Source organism: Ambystoma mexicanum, chromosome 1q, assembly GCF_040938575.1.
Source record: "Ambystoma mexicanum isolate Mex_15411 chromosome 1q, UKY_AmexF1_1, whole genome shotgun sequence".
NCBI lineage: Eukaryota > Metazoa > Chordata > Amphibia > Caudata > Ambystomatidae > Ambystoma > Ambystoma mexicanum.
This window is the reverse complement of record NC_090922.1, coordinates 766,948,135-766,971,210: the sequence shown is the minus strand read 5'-3', so window position 1 is coordinate 766,971,210 and position 23,076 is coordinate 766,948,135.

The window sequence follows — 23,076 nt, the reverse complement described above, 5'->3', positions numbered from 1 at the left end:
GGATGGATCTGCGAGGGAGAACGGCATTTCCTGAACAAGTCACACCCAAGAATACCGGCCTTTTATATTCTACCTAAGATCCAGAAAAAATTCCACACAACCACCAGGTAGACCAATTGTGTCAGCGTGTGACTCCCTTTTGGAACCACTTTCTCTCTACACAGACTATTTTTTAAAACCCTTCATAAATAAGATGCCCTCGTACATTAAGGATTCCACTGCTGTTATTCTGCTCCTACAAGACCTTGTTTTACCACAACACTGTATTTTGGCTACAATGGACGTTGAAGCTTTATATAAGTCAATTCCACAACGTGAAGGACTTGAAGCTTTGAAGACCTGCCTCAATCGAAGGAATGATGTCATTGATTGGAGCTTTCAGGCGGTTGATTTTCTGGACTTACACATCTATAGGTCAGGAAACACCCTCCACACAGAACTATACAGAAAACCCACTGAGCGGAATAGCCTGTTGCATTTTACCAGCTATCATCCTCAGGGCCTAAGATACAATTTACCTTACGGCCAGTTCCTGAGGATCAGACGCAATTGCTCTGACAAAGAGAAATACGAACTACACGCCCCAACGACCTACAAAATCGTTTGAAAGAGAGGGGGTATCCGAAAAAATCAATTAAACAAGCAAAGAAAAGGGCACTGAACATGGAGAGAACAGTTTGCCTGACACCAAAAGAGAAAAAAGAGATGAACAGACTGGTATGTGTGACTACCTTTGGCCCGTTGAGCAATCTCACCAAACAAACGATCAACAAGCATTGGCATATGATATAAAACAAGGGCACCCTGGACAAGAAACCTATGTTTGCGTTCAAAAAGAACATGAGCTTCAGGGACACTCTGGTACATACATATATTGAAGAATGCAAGACTCCGAATACACAGTGGAACTTACCCAGTGTTGTGGGACATTATCCCTGTGGGAATTGTGTGGCATGTCGCTACACCACCCCCACGAAGACCTTTGATCACAAGGACTTTCATCGTACCCTCAATACTCGCACAAACTGCAATAGCAAGTGTGTTATCTATGGAATACGCTGTCCCTGTCTGCTACTAGTCATTGGCAAGACCTCCAGGCCTATAAAACAACGGATTTCTGAGCATCGATCCTGCATTAAAAACAAAATACCGGACAAGCCCCTTGTTGAACATTTCAACCGTATGGGACACACCAATGAAGACATATCGTGGACCATCAAACAACAATTGTCCCCACAGAAAAGAGGTGGAGATAGGGACAAAGCACTGACCAGACTTGAACAACAGCTGGTGCACAAACTGGACACTGTAAAAACAGGTTTGAATATATCTGTTGAATGGAAACATTTTTATGCTAATTTAGTTTCTTGTCGTAGGTGTTTTGGGAGTACTCTCCCTTTCCCACTAATTTGACCCTTGAACAACACTTGCGTAGTAACATCGGTCCATTTGTGGGATGTTTACTTATTGTTGCTTTGGAATGTTCTCAACAATATAATCTGTATTTGTGACAGGTTACATTGAAAATAGACCAATGAGACCAATGTATGTGAACATGTTCTATTTTTTACCAGCTGGCTCAGTATTCGAGATGTTTTGACTGTCACGTCCTGTTGTTGTGCACCCCTAGGTTGATAGCACTAGCCTAGGAAAATTGTAATACATCTAGTATGCACTTTCACATCTTGTCAGCGAATTATGATCTCTATTTGCGGTACTGTATTTATGCATAATTACACGACACAGAGTGGTCATGGTAACCTGTCAATAATTCATTAGCCTGTATGTGAGCAGGCATTTCCCTCTTTGAGGGTACCTTCATCAGTACGTGTGCACCCATTATTTGGCACCATTTTGGGTTTTCTCTTCACCTTTACTAGTAGTTCAATTACGAGTCGCGCAGGGACATTGGACACATTCTTTGATATATGGAGTCCTTTTTCCAGGCGTTTTCCAAGTGCCTATCTGTGCATATCGGCACCCACTTGGCAAACGGCCCTCACGTTTCCCAATGTGGCGCCATGTCCAATATTGCACTCATACCACCTATTAGTTTAGCGAGGTGTACCTCTTGTGAAGGTACATTTTTTCTTCCCACCAGCCTAACCGGACAGGATTGGCCATTCGGGCCGTGACGCCCAACTAGGGGAGTGGGACCGTTGAGCCTATCAGTGTGAGCCGAGTGTTTGATTACGTGCCGTCACCGTGACGACGGTTTCACTTTCACCGTTGCTGGGGAAACACAAGCCGACGCAAGCAGCAGCAACTCTTTTTCAAGTAAGTTCGGCTCCTGGATACGTGCTTGTTAGTTTCATGCTCTACGAATACGAGCTCAGTGTGCAGGTTTTCGTATCTCACATAGTTTCGGGCGTTCCACACGCTTATTGATAATGCCGTCTCGCAGCCATTAGTCACCTCCCACGGCATTAATCTGCACTGTGCACGCGCAGCGCTCAAGCTGCGGTGTGGCATCGAGCTTCCAGCTTACCATTCACTAGCGTGGTCAGTAGGTGTTTGTAACGGGTGTGCACCTTACGTTGCACTACTTGGTATCCTGCACGCGTCAGGACAGAGCCGCATCACGGCTTTCTGTCGTTGATCTCGCTGGTGTTTTCCAGTGCTTTTGATACTTTAAAGCACACGCCAGGTTTATAGGGTGCTTACTCCTGGGGCAGCTTCCCAGTTTTTGCACTAACACCGCTAATGGTCGGCAAGGCCCTTTTTTATATGCATTAATAAAGTATAGAATTGGGGTTGTGACTGTGCATCACATGTCTTGCACACAGGCCGTGTTCATACACGTCGGGAGGATGACCCACGCTGACTGATTCCATTGCGCCAGTGTTATACCAAAGACACGTGCTACCACTTGAGGTAAGCACTTACCTTATGCAATTAGACATTATGTAAGGCTCAACTATTGGGATGGCGCTTTTACAGTGTCCTTTGATGTCTTTTCAGGCACCACTGACAGTCATCGGTTGGTTGTTTTACGGCGCAACAAAATGGCCGTTTGGTTCCTGTACCCAGCTTGGACCCATCTTACCTTGGCAATGGTTTAACCCTTGGTAAAACACAAGTTTCTTCTTTGGAGATCTTGTTTGTATATCCGTTAGCATCTCTATGGAGCTTTTTGAATCATTATTTTATTCTGAGGTCCTCTCCCACTCACTGTACTCCATTTGTTTTTCTTAGATAGATATCCCGGGACTACTAACATTTTACCACACGTCCTGATGAAGGCCTGCTCATCTAGCTGCACTTTACAGCTGTCTTAGGCCGAAACACTGTTGTGTCGACGACTATACTTCACATGAACAGTGGACAGTTCAAACACTGTTGTTATTGTTATTTTTTCAGTTTATGTAAATAATTGTTGATTTTTGTCTCCATTGCACAACTGCTCTGACAATAATTCTTTACGGTTGTATGTTTGTACATTAAGATCCTCTCTTGGTACGGATCATACTCATTTGTATTGTTTTTCCAGAATACCCCTTGGTACTCTATCTCAAAAATATTAAAATACATCAATGTGAAATAATGTATATGTAGTCACATGTATACATTGTGTTTTTTGTGAGTTGAAGGACCTCTCACCCTGAAAAATTGTGTTTTGTTAATCCAAATTTACCTACCTGGGCTTTTCAGGGTTTTGCCAGGCACCCTATTATTTAAGTGTAGGCCAGAATCAGTAGGCCTGTGCCAGAGTCAGTGGTACAGGTCAAGTGCCCAGGAGCGAAATGTTCTTGTAGCTGCAGTCAAGTCTTTGGTTAACAATTTTGAAAAGGTGGGTGCAGAAGTTGAAAGACAATGTTAAGAAAGAGGGGCGGCCAACCCAACAGGTAGGTAAAGGATTTAAAACAACTTTAGTGCTACCACGAAGAAAGGGCGGCCTGGCAGAACAATGTACCTTTAAAATGAAGAAGTGGCTCCTGCGGTGGCGGTTGTTTCTGGTAGTTCCTGCAGTTCGGATGATCCAGCAGAGGAAGAGAGGCTCTCATCGTGGAGGAAGGTTCTAGTTACTGCACTACCCAGGGATGAAACCAGCCGCGGTGCTGCCCGACGAATAAAAGGTACGCTCCTTTAAATCGCGGTCCGGGTGGACTGGTGCCTGGCTATCTGGCCTCTGAGTACAGGGTACGGGAGATTCGACCAAGGCAGGTCCGGGAAAGCGATTGGCAAACTGGTTGGCCCCACCAGCTCAAGGGAAGAAGGCTCTTGCAGGTGAAGATCGTCTCTCGTCGTGTGGCGAAAAGTGGTGAGACGCTGCAGCAGGGCTTCACCGGTGGTTCAGTCGTTGCAGATGTCTTTGGCTTCTCTCCACTTCGGCTTCTTAGTTTCAGTGGCAACGTCTTGCTCTTCCAGTCCTCAGGACCCTGCTTTTATGCAAAAAGATACCCATTCATACAGCCTAGCTGTCACTCACACAGTGGAGTGGTCATCTTGACGGGAGGCCCTCCAGCCTATCAGGATAGAGTGCGACATGGGTTGCTGAGGCAACCCTGTCCAGGGGTCTTACTCCCCCTCCCACACAATGGACCCACCCCAAACTCAGTGGCGCCGAAAGAAGGGCTTCTTGGCAGAAGCCCGCTAAACGGATGAACAAAGGATCCCTGACCTGGGTTAGGAGTTTAGAGAAAGACACGAGAAAGAAGTTATATTAAAGTTCTGGCAAATAAAACCTACTGGAGTAAAGTTCATATTAAAATACACTGGCGGTATGTTAGAGGCTGTCAGAAAAAGTGGTAGCCCCGAACAATGGGAAAATCCCATAGGAAAATATTTGCGGTTGAATATTTTCAGTAGTAACCACTGCCACCAGCCAGAAACTTTTGAAAGAGGGACTGTACGGTACCCACTTGAAAATGAACATAAGGGAAAAACTATTAACCCTTTCCAGTACCTCCATAGTAAGATGGGTTGTACTGGTTTTGTTCACAGAGATTGACTAGTAAAGTCAATGGGGACTTTACATGCCCTGGAAGATAGAGGTCAGTCCCAGGGTATGGAGTCTATGTTTGGGGGTCGCTACGACACCCCTGTGTCACTGCACGGAGGGTGCTGTGTAACACATGTGAATAAAGATGGTTCCTATAGAGCTGAGAGAAACCCCATAGACATTAAACACAAAAATAGCCTAGAACACACATAGCAAAAATGCCTAAGAGTGGGAAAAAGAGTCTCACTATTAGAGGGAGAAAAAAACAAACCCTTCAAATCCAGCAAAGCTGCTGGGGGACTCTACAGGTAAGGGAAATTAGCCATAAGATGAGAATTCTCCCTAACAGGAACACTACACACAATTAAGACTACAAGTGACAGTACAATTTCACCTTTGGTACAAGCCTGTACTACACAGTTATAGTGGTAGCAGTAGCGGAGCAGCCAGACTTATCTCAAGAGTAAGTGAGCAGTACAAGAGTTACACAAAGGGCAGCAATTACTATGGTTCAGGCAAACACTGACTCAATGTTTCTGCGTAAAAGAATATATATTTATTTACTTATCAGTTGTATAACAGTTCACCGTTCTAAGCAAGTCAAAAATCACAATCATAAATACACCACAGCACTTCCCTTAAATTCCAGACAAGTTAAACTCGCAAGTGAAGTGGGAGCAAAATGGCACTCCAGCAATTTAAAAGGGAGGGAAAGAAAAAGTTATAAGAAATTAGGCAAAACCAACAGGTAAGTAATCAGGGCAATAGAACATGAGAGACTACAGTGAGGAGATTAGATAGAAAAGGCTTAGGGCCAAAGTCAATAGGACAAAAGTCTTTTGCTCAAGATCACACAGTTCAGGGTAGTTCGCAGTAAAGTTTGTGGCACAGATTCCAGACGAGGTTGGTTGGTAGAAAAGTCAGTTCAAAGAGAAGAGAAGGAAAAGCCCTCGGATTGGAGAAATATTTCAAACACTTTCACCGCGGCTGACGAAACGGAGAACCGGATTTGCACAGTACCTTGAAACGGAGAGGGAGCTGTAGCTGAGGCAGACATTCCTGGTGGTTCCTGCAGGCTCACGGTTCCTGAAGCAACTGTCGGACTGACACGAAGTAGGAAGACTGGAGGGTCCTGCGCCACCCAGGGAAGAAACCAGCAGCAGAGCAAATCAACAAATAAAAGGTGTGCTCCTTAAAACCCAAGCAGGGTCTGACCTTCCTGGCTATCCTGCTCACTGTAGCTCGGTACAGTGAATTGGACCAGAGGAGGGGTGCTGGCTTGCAGTTTGGGTGAACTGGTTGGACCCACCTTCTCAAGGGAAGAAGCTTCCTGGAGGATCTTCTCTGTCGTCGGTTTTGGAGATTCGGACCTGCAGCAGGGCTTCACCGGGGGGTTCAGTCGTGGTAGGGGTCCTCTTCTTCCAGCTCCTCATTGGTTCTTTCGTTCCAGTGGCGAGTCTGCTCTTCCAGTCCCAGAGACCTGCTTTTTATGCAGTTTTCCCCCATTCATACAGCCTGGCTGTCAATCACAAAGGCCAGATCCCTTAGCCAATCAGACAAGAGTGCGACTTGGGTTGCTAAGGCAACCCATGGCAGGGGTCCGAAGATCCCTCCCTCACATCCTACCCCTCTAGACTTTCAGGCGTCTTAAGGAGGGGTTCTGTGCAGAAGCCTGCGAAAAGACAGCGAACAAAGGAATCATCCCGGTTTGGCGCGCAGAGAAAAACACGAGAAAGACTTTAACAAAAAGAAATGGCGAATAAACCCAGCCGGAACCAAAATAAAATGTATTTGGTCAAGCGGGTTTATGTTCGAGGCTACTATAATAGCCTGAAACAATAGCACGTTTATATAAGATAATCGCGGTAGGACAGTTAAGGTAGTTACCACTGCCACCAGCCAAGTCTTAATGTTAAGGGAGCGAAACAAGGCTCCAAGAGGCACAGACAAAAGGGATAAGAATTAACCCTTTCCAATACTCCATGTAAGATGGGGTGTACTGGGTCTGTGGTTTAAAGTGACTATATAAAGTTAATGGCAACTTTGCTTGTTTCTGGGGGACAGGAGTCAGCCCCAGAAAAATGGAGTCAGGGGGAAGTCTCAAAGACAACCCTGTGTCACTGCACTGAAGGTGCTGTGTAACACACACAAAAAGTGGTGCACATGGAGTAGGTGAGGCTCCAGTGCCCAATATTACACAAATAGTAAAAGTACACACAGCAAAACACATGTAAGAGTGGGAAAAAGGCTCACACTCTTACCAGGTGAAAAACAAAATAAACCCTAGAAATCCAGCAAAGCTGCTGGTGGACTCTTTAGGTAAGGGAAATCCGCTATTTATGAGAATTCTCCCTAACAAAGATCTCCAACCAAAACAGTATCTTCCTCCAGATCTGACTCTTCAGAAACTGAATCAACCACACACGGTTGTACCTCACACTCTGCCTCAGCAGGTGGAGGAGTCACAGGTGTGACCTTGGACAATCTTGGGGATGTCCTTGTTGGTAGCACAGGGGTGCCATCTGTCTTCTTCTTGGAGGTGTTGGGTTTCCCCCTTTCCAGAAATAGCAGTGAGCAACTCCTGTGGAGTGGGAGTGATAGCTTCCTCTATCTCCTTCTCTGGAGAGCCTCTCAAAGTCCTCTCCCTTGCAGGTCTAGTGAGCTCCTGTTTCCTTTTACTGGGAGGCTGGTGGGTACTAGACACAACTCCAAGAGTTTTGAGGTCATTACCTAACAATATTCTCCCAGGCACTTCACTCTGCACACTAACACGTATTTTGACAGTCATATCATTACACTGGATGAGAGCTGTTAACTGGGGAAGCATTTGCACAGGGCCTCCAGCTAACTTAGTGAGGCGTTTGGGTGCCTTAGCAACATCCTCCACCTTGAAAAATGATTCATCCACCATAGTTATGCTGGCTCCAGTGTCTCTGATGGCAGGAGTCTCCTGGCCATTCAAAAGAACACTATCTTTATAATACTCTTTAGTATTATCTGGGATGGAAGTGTATACATCTAAATTCTGTTGTTCCAACAAGCCCAGGGACACTAAAGAAACACTAGCTGAGACTCTCATGGGTTCATCAACCAGTAGGTGAAAGTTTCCACTTACCATAGGGAGAAGGCTAAGGAGACAGTGTGGACCCCTGAAGGTTTACCATTACATCTGGGATCCCCTTTCACATGGTCAGTTGACCCATAAACATAACATTTCCCAAATGTCTTGATGAATGGGGGTTTGTTCTGACATCCATCTGGTTTGGGTCCAGATTGTGCACTAGCCTGATTCGGTTTCCCTTGTGGTTTATTTACCCTTATGTTGCTGTTTGGGGGCCTCTTTTGGATTAGAGGTATTAGAATTCTCCTTGTTATCTTTCTTTGGCTGCTTTCCCTCATCCTTCTTCTGAGTTGCCCCAGAATCCTTTTGAGTAGCCCTGTTGGCAACCCACAAGTCAGCAGCCTTAGCTAACTTCTTGGGATCTATCTCCTTAGAATCAGCCAAGTGCTGTTTGAGCTCAGGTGAGCAGGCATCATTAATTGACTCTAACATAACACAATTTCTCATACCTTCATAAGTGTTTACTCTGTAACCCTTAACACAACCATCTAGGTTTTTCATCAATCACATACCCAGGTAGCCCAAGGGGTATCATTATGCTTTTGAGGGTCCTAAACCTCTTAAGGTACTGGGAAGGGGTCTTCCCAAATGAAGCAATTAAAGCTAGCTTCACACACTCATAATCCATCCTATTCACCTCTCCCAACTCCATCACAACATCAGATGCAACAGTGGGGGGTAGCCTAGAGAAGAGCCAAGGAAGCAACTGATTCCCTGTAATGTCTTGAATCCCATGGTTATATTCAAACATTGCCAACCAATCCAAAATATCAAGCTTAGCCTCATACATACCCAAATTTCTTTAGGCATACAGGGTCTCTTAGGACTGGAAGACCTAGAAGACTCTGGAAGAGAAGCATTTTCAATAGACAACCTTTTCATTTCTAAGGCATGGTACATCTCAATTTCTCTGAGCTTAAGTTCTTGATGCTTTTGTTCAGTTTGAGCATTTAAACGTTTAAATTCTAATTCAAGCCTCATCTTTTCTAGAGCAATGAATTCAGGACTGAGTGTAGGACCTACAGGGGTCCCAGTGGACAAAGGTTGAGGTTGCTGAGCAGGTAAAGGAGCAGTGAGGCCTACATTGTGGGACACATCAGTTTCATCTAACTCATCAATAATAGACACATTATCATCCTCATCATTTTCGACATTTGCTGAGGGGTCAGGTATTTCAGACCCACCCTCCAGACTTTGTTTCTCTAACAGCATTTCAATCAATTCAGACTTTTTGCCGTTAACAAAGAGATTCCTTTCTCTACACAGATTTTTCAGATAATCCACAGTGTAACTAAGGAAGGTCTCCTAACTATAGCTTTCCATATCAGACATGATTAATATTGCTTTTTAGTGATGTTTAGCCTTGTGGTTAGTTGATCCAAGGCAATAGCAGCACTCGAAGTGTAATCACTATACTTGATCCTAACCGCTGTACACCAGTGTTAGGCAGAATTATATGCAGTACACTTTGGGAACACCACACACAATTAGCACTACAAGTGACAGTACAAATTTACCTTTGGTACAAGCCTGTACTACACGGTAAAGTGGTAGCGGTGGCTGAGCAGCCAGACTTATCTCAAGAGTAAAGTGAGCAGTATCAATAGTTAGACAAAGGACAGCAATTACTATGATTCAAACAAACACTGACTCAAGGTTTCTGAGTAAAAGAATATACATTTATTTACACATAAGCTATTAAACATTTCAGTATTATCAAGCAGTTTAAAAATCACCATCCTAATACACTACACCACACCCAATAGATTCTGGACAAGTTAGGCTTAAAATGAAGTGTGGGCAAAATGGCACTCTAATAATTTCAAAGGAAGGGAAAGAAAAAGTTATACAGAAGTTGAGCAGCACCAACAAGTAAGCAGTGCAATGTAGAAAAAGGAACTGCAGTGGGGAAATCAAATCAAGAGGCCAGGGCCAAAGTCTTTGCAGAGGATCAAGGGTAGTTTGCGGTTAAGTCTTTCCCAAGAGTTCAGAACGAAGTTGGTCGGACGAAAAGTTATTTTAAAGAATAGAGAGGGATAAGCCCTCAGATTGGCGAAAGATTTCACACACTTTCACTGCGGCTGGACGCAACGAACAACCGGGTTAGGACAGTACCTTTAGAGCAGAAGAATGCTGTAGCTGAGGCAGACATTCCTGGCAGGTACTGCAGGCTCACGGTTCCTGAAGGGACTGTCGGACTGACAAGAAGGAGGAAGACTGGAGGGTTCTGCACTGCCCAGGGAAGAAACCAGCAATGGAGCAAAGCAACAAATAAAAGGTGCGCTCCTTAAAACCCAAGCAGGGTCCGTTCCACCTGGCTATCCGGTTCACTGTAGCTGTGCACAGCAAATTCGACCAGAGGAGGGAGGTCTGGCTTACAGTTTGGCAAACTGGTTGGTCCCACCAACTCAAGGGGAGAAGATTCCTTGCAGATCTTCGCTTTCATCGAAGTTTGGAGATTTGGACCCGCAGCAGGGCTTCACCGGGAGGTTCAGTCGTGGTAGAGGTCCTCTTCTGTCAGCTTCTCTTCGGTTCTCTCGATCCAGTGGTGACTCTGCCTTCTCAGTCCCAGAGACCTGCTTTTTATGCAGTTTTCCCCCATTCACACAGCCTGGCTGTCAATCACTCCAAGGAGACCCTGTGCGGGGAGTTTCAAACCCCTCCCTCAGATCCTGTCCCCCTCAGACATTCAGGTGCCTAAGGAGGACTTCTGTGCAGAAGCCCGCCAAATGTGGGCGAACAAAGGAATCAAACAGGGTTTGGCGCGCAGAGTAAAACACGAGAAAGACTTTTACAAAAAGAAATGGCGAATAAACCCAGCCGGAACCGTATAAAAGTAAATATGGTCCAGCGGGTTTAAGTTCGAGGCTACTAAAATAGCCTAACACAATACCAAGGCTATTTAAAATAACAGCGGTATGAAAAATAGGGTAGATACCACTGCCACCAGCCAAATCTTAATGAAAAGGGAACGAAACAATGTTCCACGAGAAACAGACAAAAAGGGATAAATATTAACCTTTCTAGAACTCTATGTAAGATAGTTTGTACTGGGTCTGGGAGTTTAAAAAGACGAATAAAGTCAATGGCAACTTTACATGTTACGGGAGACAGTAGTCAGCCCCAGAATATTGAGTTTCAGTTGGGAAGTCTGCAAAAGACAACCCTGTGTCATTGCACTGAAGGTGATGTGTAACACACAGTAAAAAGATGATGGGCTTCATTACCAGTCAGCCGGTCCGGAAATAACAGTGGCGGTATAACCATACCAGCACCGTGTCCGTGACCGGCAAATTCCGACCTACGATCCTGGAAATACCACCACCACAAACCGCCACCGCGGAGTTAAGCCACCCGTGAACTGCGTTGGTAGGGAAACCCCCCAGTTACCGGATGGAGCTGAATCAGGCCACAGGTGCACTAAATGATCCCAGCTGGACCCAGCAGGCCACTGGGAGACTACAAAAGGCCCACACCCAGGCCAACTCCAAACACAACTATGCAGGCAGCAGCTGTAGCAGCATTAGGACTGGGGCTATTGAACCTACAGGCAGCACTGCACATGGTGGTAGTAATGGTGCTGAGGAGGATGAGGCGGAGGCGGAGGAGGCACAGGCGGCAGTGAGCAAACCCTGCACCCATGCCAAACCCAATGGAGCATCCGGCACGACCCCGCAGGCAGCCTGCAATACCCCGCATCAGGGCCTCACCCTGGAACCTGACCCCAGGACAGATCCACACATTATACCAGCTGGACCGTCCAACAATCATGTACATCACCACCATGATTGAGGACGACATCAGCAGGCACATTGGCATTTCGACCGCAATCCCCCCTCCTGAAGGTGGTGTTGGTACTGCATTTTCTTGGCACCGGAACTTATCAGCACACAGTTGGTGAGCTGCACATGCTCTCACAACCCTGTTTTTCTAAAATATTGGGACAGGTACTGGATGCCCTGCTGCGCCATGTGTCGGAACACATTGCCCTACCCCGTACCCTTGCACCAGTCATTCCCACCAAGTTGGCCTTCCATGCCATTGCTGCCATGCCAAATTGCATAGGTACATTAGACTGCGCCCACATAGAGCTGACAGTACCACGTGCAATGGAGATGGTGCACCGCAATAGGAAACAGTACAACTCACTAAATGTACAGATGGTATGTGACGCCGGACACGTGATAACACATTGCTGCGCACGTTTCCCGGGGTCAACACATGACTAAATGGTCCTGCGGAATTCGACAATGCCACGGTACATGGAACGCTGGACAAAGCACATGGCTATTGGGTGAGTACAACTGCCAATGCACAGGCCCTGTGGAAGGGGTGTGTGTGTCCAGGGCAATGACATGTGTGAGTGGGCTGCTACAACTGCACATGCATCACCCCCCGGCCCATGTAATGGACAGTCAGCACAACCCACACACCACTAAGATACACATAACAGGTTGCCACAGTGTGCCCCTACACACCCTGCCAAATGAGACACACAACCAATACTACCACAAGCCCATATAAGATGGGCCACTCAATACAGCCACCCACACTATGCACCACTGCCCCCACAATGCACATGATGCCTGCACATGAGACATCCTGCATCGACCACATCATCACAGTCTATTGATTGACTCCTCCAAGTGTATACATCACTGCACAATGCTATACTTGCCAACCACTATTTCCCGCAAAGGCAACTACATATGCACAACAATTCGTTGGATAATGTCCAAATGCCAACATCGACAAGTAAGACCCAGGATTGGCAATCACCCACCGGTCCGACCACTGCTTGGCCCATATGGATGAATGAATGATGACACAAGATTGCACTGCATCTGATCAAGACATGATACACAAACACTGACATGTGCCCCACATTTACATCCAATGTAGGTGATTCTGGATATGCACTCACACCATGGCTGATGACGCCTGTACAGAGGCCAAGGAACAGGCATGAGGAGGCATACAAGAGGGCACACGTGGCATGATTGAGAGGACATTTGGCATACTGAAGGCCAGGTTCCGCTGCTTGAGCAGATCTGGCGGATCACTGCTCTACAACCCAGTGAAGACGGGTAAAATTGTGCTTGTGTGTGCCATGCTGCACAATCTGTGCATGCGCAGGAACATTCCGCTGCCCCCAGACCCAGAGGATGATGATGGAGTTGATGATGGAGTTGAAGATGGGGATGGGGATGGGATGGCTCCACTCCCATCCGTGGGTGCACAAGATGGCCAACGAGCACGGGATACACTCATTCGCATTTACTTTTGAGAGACTACACATTGACACCATTGCATGGATATGACGATGCCGGTTAATAAATGGATTGACTGCAAATGAAATGATGATGTACACTCATTATAGAATTTTTCCAAGGTGATATATTGTAAACAAAACAGGAAAGAAGGTGCATTGGGTAGGCAAGCTGTACACCCGTGCCCACCCACCAGCCAAACGTACCTACCACCAACCAGGCCCCAAACTACTCACCCCCTAATGGACCTCCCCCACCACCCAAACGTACCTACCCCCAACCAGGCCCCAAACTACTCGCCCCCTAAAGACCTCCCCCACCACCCAAACATACCCACCCCCATACACCCATCGTGTCACCGAAAGTCATGTCATCGCCATCCCCACATGGCACTATTTGCGTGGGCGCTTATGCGCAGGAGTGTCCTTGCTGGCGGGTCCAGTCAGCCGACTAAAGCGCCTCTGTGGGCTGGCAGCGGCAGAGCTTGATGGGGTGGTGCTGGCTGAGGTGACTGCTGGTGTGACTGTAGGCACGCATCCTTGAAACGCCTGCTGGGCAACCAACATTGACTCTGCTATGCTGGATTGAACACTGTTGCCTTCCTTGACATGGCATGCCAGGGTGACGATGGTGGTGGCAAAATGTCCAATGGCCCTGGAGAGCTGACGCACCGACGTCGCATTGCTCTCCCTCTGCAGCCTCGCCTCCTCCCACTGCAGCCTCGCCTCTTCATGCTGCAGCCTGGCCTCTTCACACTGCAGCCTGGCCTCCTCCAGCTGCCTTTCCACAAGCTGCGTCAGGGTGGCATGTTATTCCTCAATGCACTGAATGCGGGTACTGAGCTCAGCCATGGAGGGCGTTGGGGAGCGCATGGGGCTCTGCATTGTTTGGGGGCGGAACTGTAGGCCATGGATGGATGACAGCTCATCCGTGTCGTCCCCCTCACCCTGTTGTACAACTTCGGCCTGCCGGGGCACTGTCATCACTCGATGCAGCCTCCTCAGCAGTGCAGATGGCCTGCAGGATGGCATCTGGGGCCATGCTGGGTTTCTGCATGGGGATGGTGGCGTCCGCCAGTGCACCTGTGCCCGATGCAGCTGGTGCATGTATGCCCGATGCAGCTGGTGCTTGTGTGCCAGAGCAGCTAGCATCGTCCTCCTGGGCAGGAGTGCTGCATTGGGCACGTGCAGGTGGCCACTGCGTCGCCTGTTGGCCGTCGTCGCTTTCACTTGACATGGCTGTGGGGATACAGAGGGCATGCTGTTAGTTGTGTGATGTTACTTGATGTGTCCATCAAACTGAACGATCTGTGACCACTTGCATGTACGCACTTATGACTGTTGACGCACTCAGGTGTGTGTGTCTCTGCTTTCACTCAGGCACGCACTGTGTGCATGTCCTGGGGACATGCATTGGGGGTGTGTTACTTGTCATCTGGGTGGTAAGTGGGTCCATTGGGTCACTCCTACCCTGGCTGGGGGGTGGTCAGTGTGTCCATTGGGTCACTCCTAGCCTGGCTGCGGGATGGAGGATTGGTCAGTGGGTCCATTGGGTCACTCCTACCCTGGCTGGGGGGGGTTGGTCAGTGGGTCCATTGGGTCACTCCTACCCTGGCTGGGGGGGAGGGTTGGTCAGTGGGTCCATTGGGTCACTCCTACCCTGGCTGGGGGGGAGGGTTGGTCAGTGGGTCAATTGGGTCACTCCTACCCTGGCTGGGGTGGGGGGTTGGTCAGTGGGTCCATTGGGTCACTCCTGGGGAGCATTCACACTTATGGCTTTGTACTTTGTGCACTTACTGGCATCTGCAGGTGAACTCACTCCTGCCTCTGCATCTCCGATGCTGTGGATGCCCTCGAGGTGAAGGACACTGCTTCAGTGCTCCTCCCATGACTGCAACTTGAGAGGGGATGCAGGGCCTCCACCGGTGCCAGTGCTGTGCTGGCGGTGTGCAGCGATGAGGTTGCGCACCCTGAGCTTGAGGTCATCCCACCTCTTAAGGCAGTCCTTCACAGTGCGTGTTGTCACTCCGACCGCTGTGCACTTGCGTGCTGCTTCCGCCCACACAGCCTTGCGGCGTTGCTGGGGAATGCGCCGCTGGTCTGCGCTGAAGAGCATTTCGGCATGCTCCACAATGTGTTCGACCAGTACTGTCAGCTCAGCCTCACTGAATCGCTGCATTTGCTGTCTACGTGCTGGGATCCTGGATGCCTGTTTCCGTTTTTTTTGCGGTCACGGTATTTCCGCTTCCGGTGATTCTGTGTCAGTGACGGCGGGGGCGGACACGGGTTTTGCACTGGTTTTTGTGGCAATATGTCCGTGTGCGTGGGTGTTTACGTGACAACGGTAACAGCGTTTCCACCTTGGGGTGTTGCGTGCGACCCACAAGCCGTAATCGCCCATTCATTCCGCAACCTTGCGGTCACGGAAACAGTGTCACCATCATCACAGAATCACCGGATTCTGGACCGACGGACTCGTAATGAGGCCCGATGCTTATGGAGTAGGTGAGGCTCCACAGTCTATGAACACAAAAATGTTAAACTCACACAGCAAAACACATGTAAGAGTGGGAAAAAAAGGCTCACACTCTTACCAGGTGAAAAAAATAAATCGTAGAAATCCAGCAAAGCTGCTGAGGGACTCACTAGCTAAGGAAAATTAGCCATTCTGCAGAATTCTGCTTAACAAGCATGTAGGGAGAACATCGCAATTACACACTTACACAACATGTACAAGCAGGTACATTATATATGCCATTGTTTGTCCATGCAAGAAAACATATGTGGGGGAAAAAATGTATGTGCAGTTCATTAGCAAATTAATCAACACTGGTCAAAAATAAGCATTGGGCTTCCAAGATGGGCGCTGCATGATGAAGACGTGCGTGTGGGCGCTCTGTTTACAAAATGCTGCAATCTGAGATAGTTTGACCAGTGGAAGGCTGCAGCATCTTACAGTTACGAGGGGACTGGTCAGATCCAAACTGTACGGATTTTGGCTAGCCAATTTGTGCTCCTGTGCTCCTGGCTGGTTACCGTAATGGATGTGGCATCCCAGGAAGAAAAGCGTGACTAATGCCTGCGGGATGACTTTGCAGTGATCCAAGTACCCAGCGCCATCTGCGGGCACTGAGTCGTGGCGGAGAACGAGGCTCCTACAAAGCTGATCAGCAGAGGGTCATGGGAGCGGTAGACCTATGGTGAGGTGGTCGTGGGGATTGCTAGTCCGGCGCAGCAATGTTGTGCGGTGAGCTCCTGGGCCCGGGAAGTCTCAGAAGTGTGTGCCGGCACTTCAACTCATTCTCTCTTCTGGTGTCGGATGGCCCTGCATGGCCTGGAAGACCGGGGTATCCGTATTAGGTGGTAATAAACTGATATAAAGTGGTCCTTATTAGAGGGAATTCTCCAGAATGGCTCGTTTCCCTTACCTACTGAGTGCCTCAGCAGCTTTGCTGGGTTTTTAGGATTTTATTTTTCACCTGGTAAGAGTGTGAGCCTTTTTTCCCACTCTTACATGTGTTTTGCTGTGTGTTTAAAAATGTTTGTGTTCATAGACTATGGAGCCTCACCTTCATCATCTTTTTACTGTATGTCACACAGCACCTTTAGTGAAGTGACACAGGGTTGTCTCTTTCAGACTTCCCACTTTAAACTCCATTTTCTGGGACTGACTACTATCCCCCAGAACATGTAAAGTTGCCATTGACTTTATTAGTCTTTTTAAATTCACAGACCCAGTACAACCTATCTTACACAGAGTACTGGAAAGGGTTAATCGTTATCCCCTTTTGTCTGCCTCTCATGGAACATTATTTCGTTCCCCTTTCTTTAAGATGTGGCTGGTGGCAGTGGTATCTACTATATGTTTCCTACTGTGGTCTATGAAAATAGCCCTGGTACTATTTTAGGCTAAGTTAGTAGCCTCAAACTTTAATGCGCTGGACCCCATTTACTTTTATTTGGTCCTGGCTGGGTTTATTAGCAATTTCTTTTTGTAAAGGTCTTTCTCGTGTTTTACTCTGCACGCCAAACCAGGTTTGGTTCCTTTGTTCGCCGTACTTTGGCACGCTTCTTCACAGAAGCCCTCCTTAGGCGCCTGAGAGTCTGGGTAGACAGAATGTGAGGGAGGCGTTTAAGGACCCCTGCACAGGGTTCCCTTGGAAACCCAAGTTGAACTCTTGTTTGTTTGGCTAGGTGACTGTCCTGCCAGGACAGCCACCCTGCTGTGTGATTGACAGCCAGGCTGTGTGAATGGGGGAAAAACTGCATAAAAATCAGGTCTCTGGGACTTGGAAGGCAGAGTCGCCACTGGATCGAGAGAACTGAAGAGAAGCTGAAAGAAGAGGACCACTACCATGACTGAACTTCCCGGTGAAGGCCTGCTGCGGGTCCGAATCTCCAAACTTCGACGACAGAGAAGATCTGCAAGGAATCTTCTTTCCTTGAGCTGGTGGGACGAACCAGTTCGCCAAACACCAAACAAGGCCTTCCTCCCCTGGTCAAATTTGCTGTGCATAGCTGCAGTGAACCAGATAGCCAGGAGGACCGGACCCTGTTTGGGTTTTAAGGAGCGCACCTTTTATTTGTTGCTTTGCCCTGCTGCTGGTTTCTTCCCTCGGCAGTGCAGGACCCTCCAGTGTTCCTTTTTCATGTCAGTCCGACAGTCGCTTCAGGAACCGTGAGCCTGCAGGATCAGCCAGGAACTTCTGCCTCAGCTACAGCATCCTACTTCTTCTAAAGGCAGACCCTCCAGCTTATAACGATTTTGCGATCCTGCAAAATGCAGCAAAAAATGGCAGTTTTTGCAAAAAAGCGCAAAAACACCTGTTTTTGCAAAAACACCCACACAAATGTCTGTTTTTGGAGAAAAAAATCAAAAAATCAAGGGTCCAAGGGGCTCAACTCTTATTTTTTGGACTCAAGAAATGAAATGCGCAAGCACATTTCATCACTTAAGCAAAAAAAAATTGTCCGATCCACAAAGTACATCTGAATGGACGCTTCTTATATGCGCCCATTCAGATGTCCTTTTTCAACCCTTTGCGCAAATCAGGGGGCGTTTCTGTGCATTTAAAAGCGCATCCCAAATTGACAAGCAAGATGTGCTTTTTTAAATGTGCAGAAATTGCAGGCCATCCTATGCGCCCACTTTAAATACGTGCACAAGGGGTGCCACTGCTTTACAGGGTCTTTGACCCTACTGACTCATGCAATACTTTAAAAAAACATTTTTAAGTGTGACAGCTGCTGTCTCACTTGCATTTCTGTTCCCCAAATGGGATAGAAATGTGTTTTTTTGTGTTGCATTTTACAGTGGCAGGACCCTTAAGGGCCAGTCACGGTGAAATGCACGAGGAGCCTGTAGACCATTGTCGGGAGAGCGTTTCCAACACAAACATATTCAAGGTGGCTGGCCAGCTCATCATTTGCACTACAGCTTTGCCCCATGGAAATACGCAGGTCACCTTTGAGATTAAGGTGGCCTGCTAATTTCCAAAAATGGCTCATCTAAAAACAGCACAACATCTGTTCTATTTTTAGATGCCCCATTTTATGAGGACAAAATCTACAGTTTTCTTCAAAAATTGAAAAATGGCCACAATGTGTGAGAGGAAGGAGTGAGAGGGGAGTGATGGGTGACCTGTGGCGTGATAGGCAAGAAAGTGAAGAGAGATCGGAGGGAGAGCAGTGGGTCAGGGGGAAGCAGTGGGCAAGAAAGCAGAGCGGATGCTGTGGGACGGTGAGCCAGAAATCAGAGAGAGCAGGGGTGCAGAAAGTGGAAGGAACGTGGGCTCAGGGATAGTAGTGGGCTGCAGATTGGGAGAAAGGATCAGGGAAGAATGTGATAGAATGGGAGAAAGGATGAAAGATTAGGAAGCAGCATGCACGAATGAAGGACTGTATACTGCGGGAGGAATTGGGGAGCGTACAGTGTGAGTTGGGAGTATGATTTGGAGTTTAGCAGGGACTAGAGAGTGCAAATTGTGACTTGGCAGTGTGACAGAGCATGTGAGTATGTGTATGACTAAGCGTGAGGTTCAAAAATACAAGTTGAGATGGGGAATTGGTGAGACATGTGAGGTGTGTTCGGTGATAGAGGTGTGTGGGTGTTTGAGGGATTGGGAATATAGAAGGGGAATATTTTCAGCATTACAACTGATAATGATTAATATCGTTAATAATATTAAATAGGCATGCACATTAAACCAAAAAACGCAGCCAAAAAAACACTGTTCTGCCAAGCCAGAGACATCTAGGACTCTTCCTATTTGATATAAAAGATGCATATATTGACACCCTAGCTCGCTTGTAGCCCTGCACACAGCCTCTTTCCTGCAATGTACCAATCTTGCACCCTCCAGTCAATAATACAAATTGTGTTGCAAAAATGCCGCCATAAATAAAGGTTTGTGCCGCAAAATTTGCCATTTCATGTCGCTAAATTTGCCATTTCATGCCGCTAAATCCTGGAGGGTCTGTAAAGGTACTGTTCAAACCCGGTTGTTTGTTCTGTCCTACCGCGGTGAAAGTGTTTTAAATCTTTCGCCAATCTGAGGGCTTGTCCTGCTCTATTCTTTTAAGTAACTTTTCTTCCGACTAACTTCGTTTCGAACTCTTGGCAAAGACTTAACCGCAAACTACCCTGAACTGTGTGATCCTCTGCAAAGACTCTGAACCATTAACATTGGCCCAGGCCTATTGGTTTGAATCCTCATTGTAGCAAGCCTTTTCTACATTGCCCTGCCTACTTACTTGTTGGTGCTGCTTAATTTTGTCTAACCTTGTCTTTTCCTCCCTTTTTTATTACTGGAGTGCCATTTTGCTCACACTCCATTTTGAGCCTAACTTGTCCAGAATTGATTGGGTGTTGTGTAGTATATTAAGAGTGTGATTTTTCCGCTGCTTTAGTTAGTGAACTGTTTTACAAATTAATGTGTAAATAAATGTATATTCCTTTACTGAGAAACCTTGAGTCAGTGTTTATTTGAACCATAGTAATTGTTGTCCTTTGTGTAACTTCTGATACTGCTCACTTTACTCTTGAGATAAGTCTGGCTGCTCAGCCATCACTACCACTTTACTGTGTAGTACAGGCTTGTACCAAAGGTGAATTTGTACTTGCACTTGTAGTCTTAATTGTGTGTGGTGTTCCCAAAGGGTACTGCACATGATTCTGCCTAACAGTCCTTGCAGCTGATCAGGCCGGGCTGGGGTCTGGGGGGGTTGTTGGAAACCTGTGGTGTATTGCAGTTCCTGGGAAGCAAGCACAAACACAGCAAACAGCGTTCCATATCGGGTGCTGAAAAAGGGTTGCAGTGGAGCGCCCCAGTGTATGGAGGGGGTGTTGTGAGGCACTTGCCCTCCCTTTGACATGAAATTGTTCCCTCCCCATGCTTTGAAAGGTCACTGGAACGGTGCCCCCACCCGGGTGGTGAAGACAACACTCTTGCCCCCCATGAGGGTGGAAATTACGTATCGACACTTAAATGAAGGGTTAGAAGATTAAAACATTTTCTGCACCTCATTTAGGCAGCCACCTGGCATCTGGAACAATTCTTCTTTGACAAATATACAAAAACTGTCGCTGGGTGCTTTGCTTCAATTCCCGAGGCAAGATATCAGATATAAGGATTCAGGCACATGCCAGGAGGCAGAAGGAAGCAGACCCCGGATGGGCAGACTCACCCCTCTTCAAAACAGCTAAACCCTTTGGAAAGGTTTCTGGTCAGGTGCTTGGAGGCACCACTACCTACAGACCCAAGCGTGACCCAGTCATCTCTGGCTTCTTCCACCAAAGATTTAGAAATGGCAGCATCCAAAGAAGATTTCACTAAAAGCATTCAGGATTTTCAGGATAAATTCTCTGCTTCATTTCAAGCACAGTCCACTACATTCACCACCGAAATAAGACACTACTTGGCAGACTTTAGCAAAGAAATGTCCTCTCTAGGGGATTGTGTAGATTCCAATGAGCAAGCAATTTAGGAAATACTAGAGGACACTAAGCTATCGGATGTTGCTCTTGAGGACCTTTCTAGGATCACACACAACTTGGAAATTCAATATGAAGACCTAGAAAATCGTTCCAGATGTTCTAACATTCAAATAAAAAACCTCCCTGAATCAGTGTTAGATTTAGACCTGAAAGATGCTGTAATGCAGATTTTTACAGATCTTATAGCAGCAGAAGAGGATATAAACATTCCGCTAGACTGAGCTCATAGGACGGGCCCGAAGAGGACGGAACTGGGATCTCGCCCAGAAGATGTACTGGCTGCCTATGCTTTATATCTGCAAAAGGAGCAAATACTGAAAGCGGCACCGACACTGGTTACATAGAACGGGGCAGAAATCCAATGGTACCAGGATTTGTTTCTGATGACTCTTCATAAGCAAAGAGATATGCAAACGTGGTGAAAACACTTCAGGCTTGTGGAATCAAATATAGATGGGCAGTTACGTTTGGACTACTTTTTTCTTTAGCAAGAAGACAGCATAGGATAACCTCTAGAGAAGCAGGGATGGTGCTGCTACAAATTGAAGATGAAGCAACTCCTCGAGTGTTGCAAGGAGCAGAAGCTGCGCTGGAACGATGCCCTAAGCAATCCAAAATGGGAGAGTGATCAGTAACAGAGCAGCAGAGAAGGAAACCCAAAGATGTGTGTATGGAGGACTGGAGAGCTCGACTTAGGGGGCCTAATCCTAAAGCTTCAAAGTAAGAAGCTTCAGAGTATAACATTTGGAAACTGTCACGGATGAGGAAAAGGCTAATTTTGACATAGCATGAACTGAGTGCGAAATCTCAGAATCGGTCTGTTCGGTAACAGATGGGGGATATGTCACCCTGCATTTTGCCCTAGGATAGTTAGTGGCTCACAGTCAGTGGTCTTTACCCCGGGTAAATAGGTTCTGTGACTCACACCAGGGGACATTTTGGGGATGAGATGGGAGAAAGTTGGCGGGTTGGCAATTGAGGGTTCCTGATGTGCTGGGGCAGTTTTGAAGTGTATATGTGTAACAGGGTGCATGTTCGACGCATCTATGTTGATGTGATGATTGTACTTTCAATTCAAGTGTTTATCATTAAATGTTAGAGGGCTCAATACCCCGGTCAAACTTAGGAAATTGGAAGGTTTGTTGAGGCACCACCAACCGGATTTGATGGCACCCCAAGAAACACATTCAGAAGGCTGATAGGGGCAAACTATGCTTATCCTGTTACCCTGTCAGTTTACAGATGAATGCAGTAGGGAAAGTCGCTGGTGTGCATATAGCCATGACAGATGTTCAATTTCAACTGCGTATCAAGGCCCATAAGGAAGGAAGGTAGATATTTATTCAAGGTTATACAAATGAGCTCTATCACATTGACGGTGGCTACGGTGCATAACCCAAACACAGGGCAGGAAGGCTTTTTGAAATGTGTTCTGGGGCAGCATGAATCATTTAGGGAGGGGGAAATAATGTTACTAGGAGATTTCAATTTGGCATGGCACCCTGCCCGAGACCCTAGTACAAAGATCTGTTTCGCCCAGGTTCCCCCGTCGGCTACATTGCAACAAAAATGTGCACAATTGTCTCTTGTGGATGCGTGGTTGGCTCTCAGGGGGATCAAAAAGGTTATCATTATAATTATTATAATTGGTTATTTATAACGTGCTTAATACCCAGAGTTTTCTAAGCACGGACCCGGGGATCGAACCTGTGTTGCTCTTTGTTGACTTGCTTCCAAGATGAGCACGT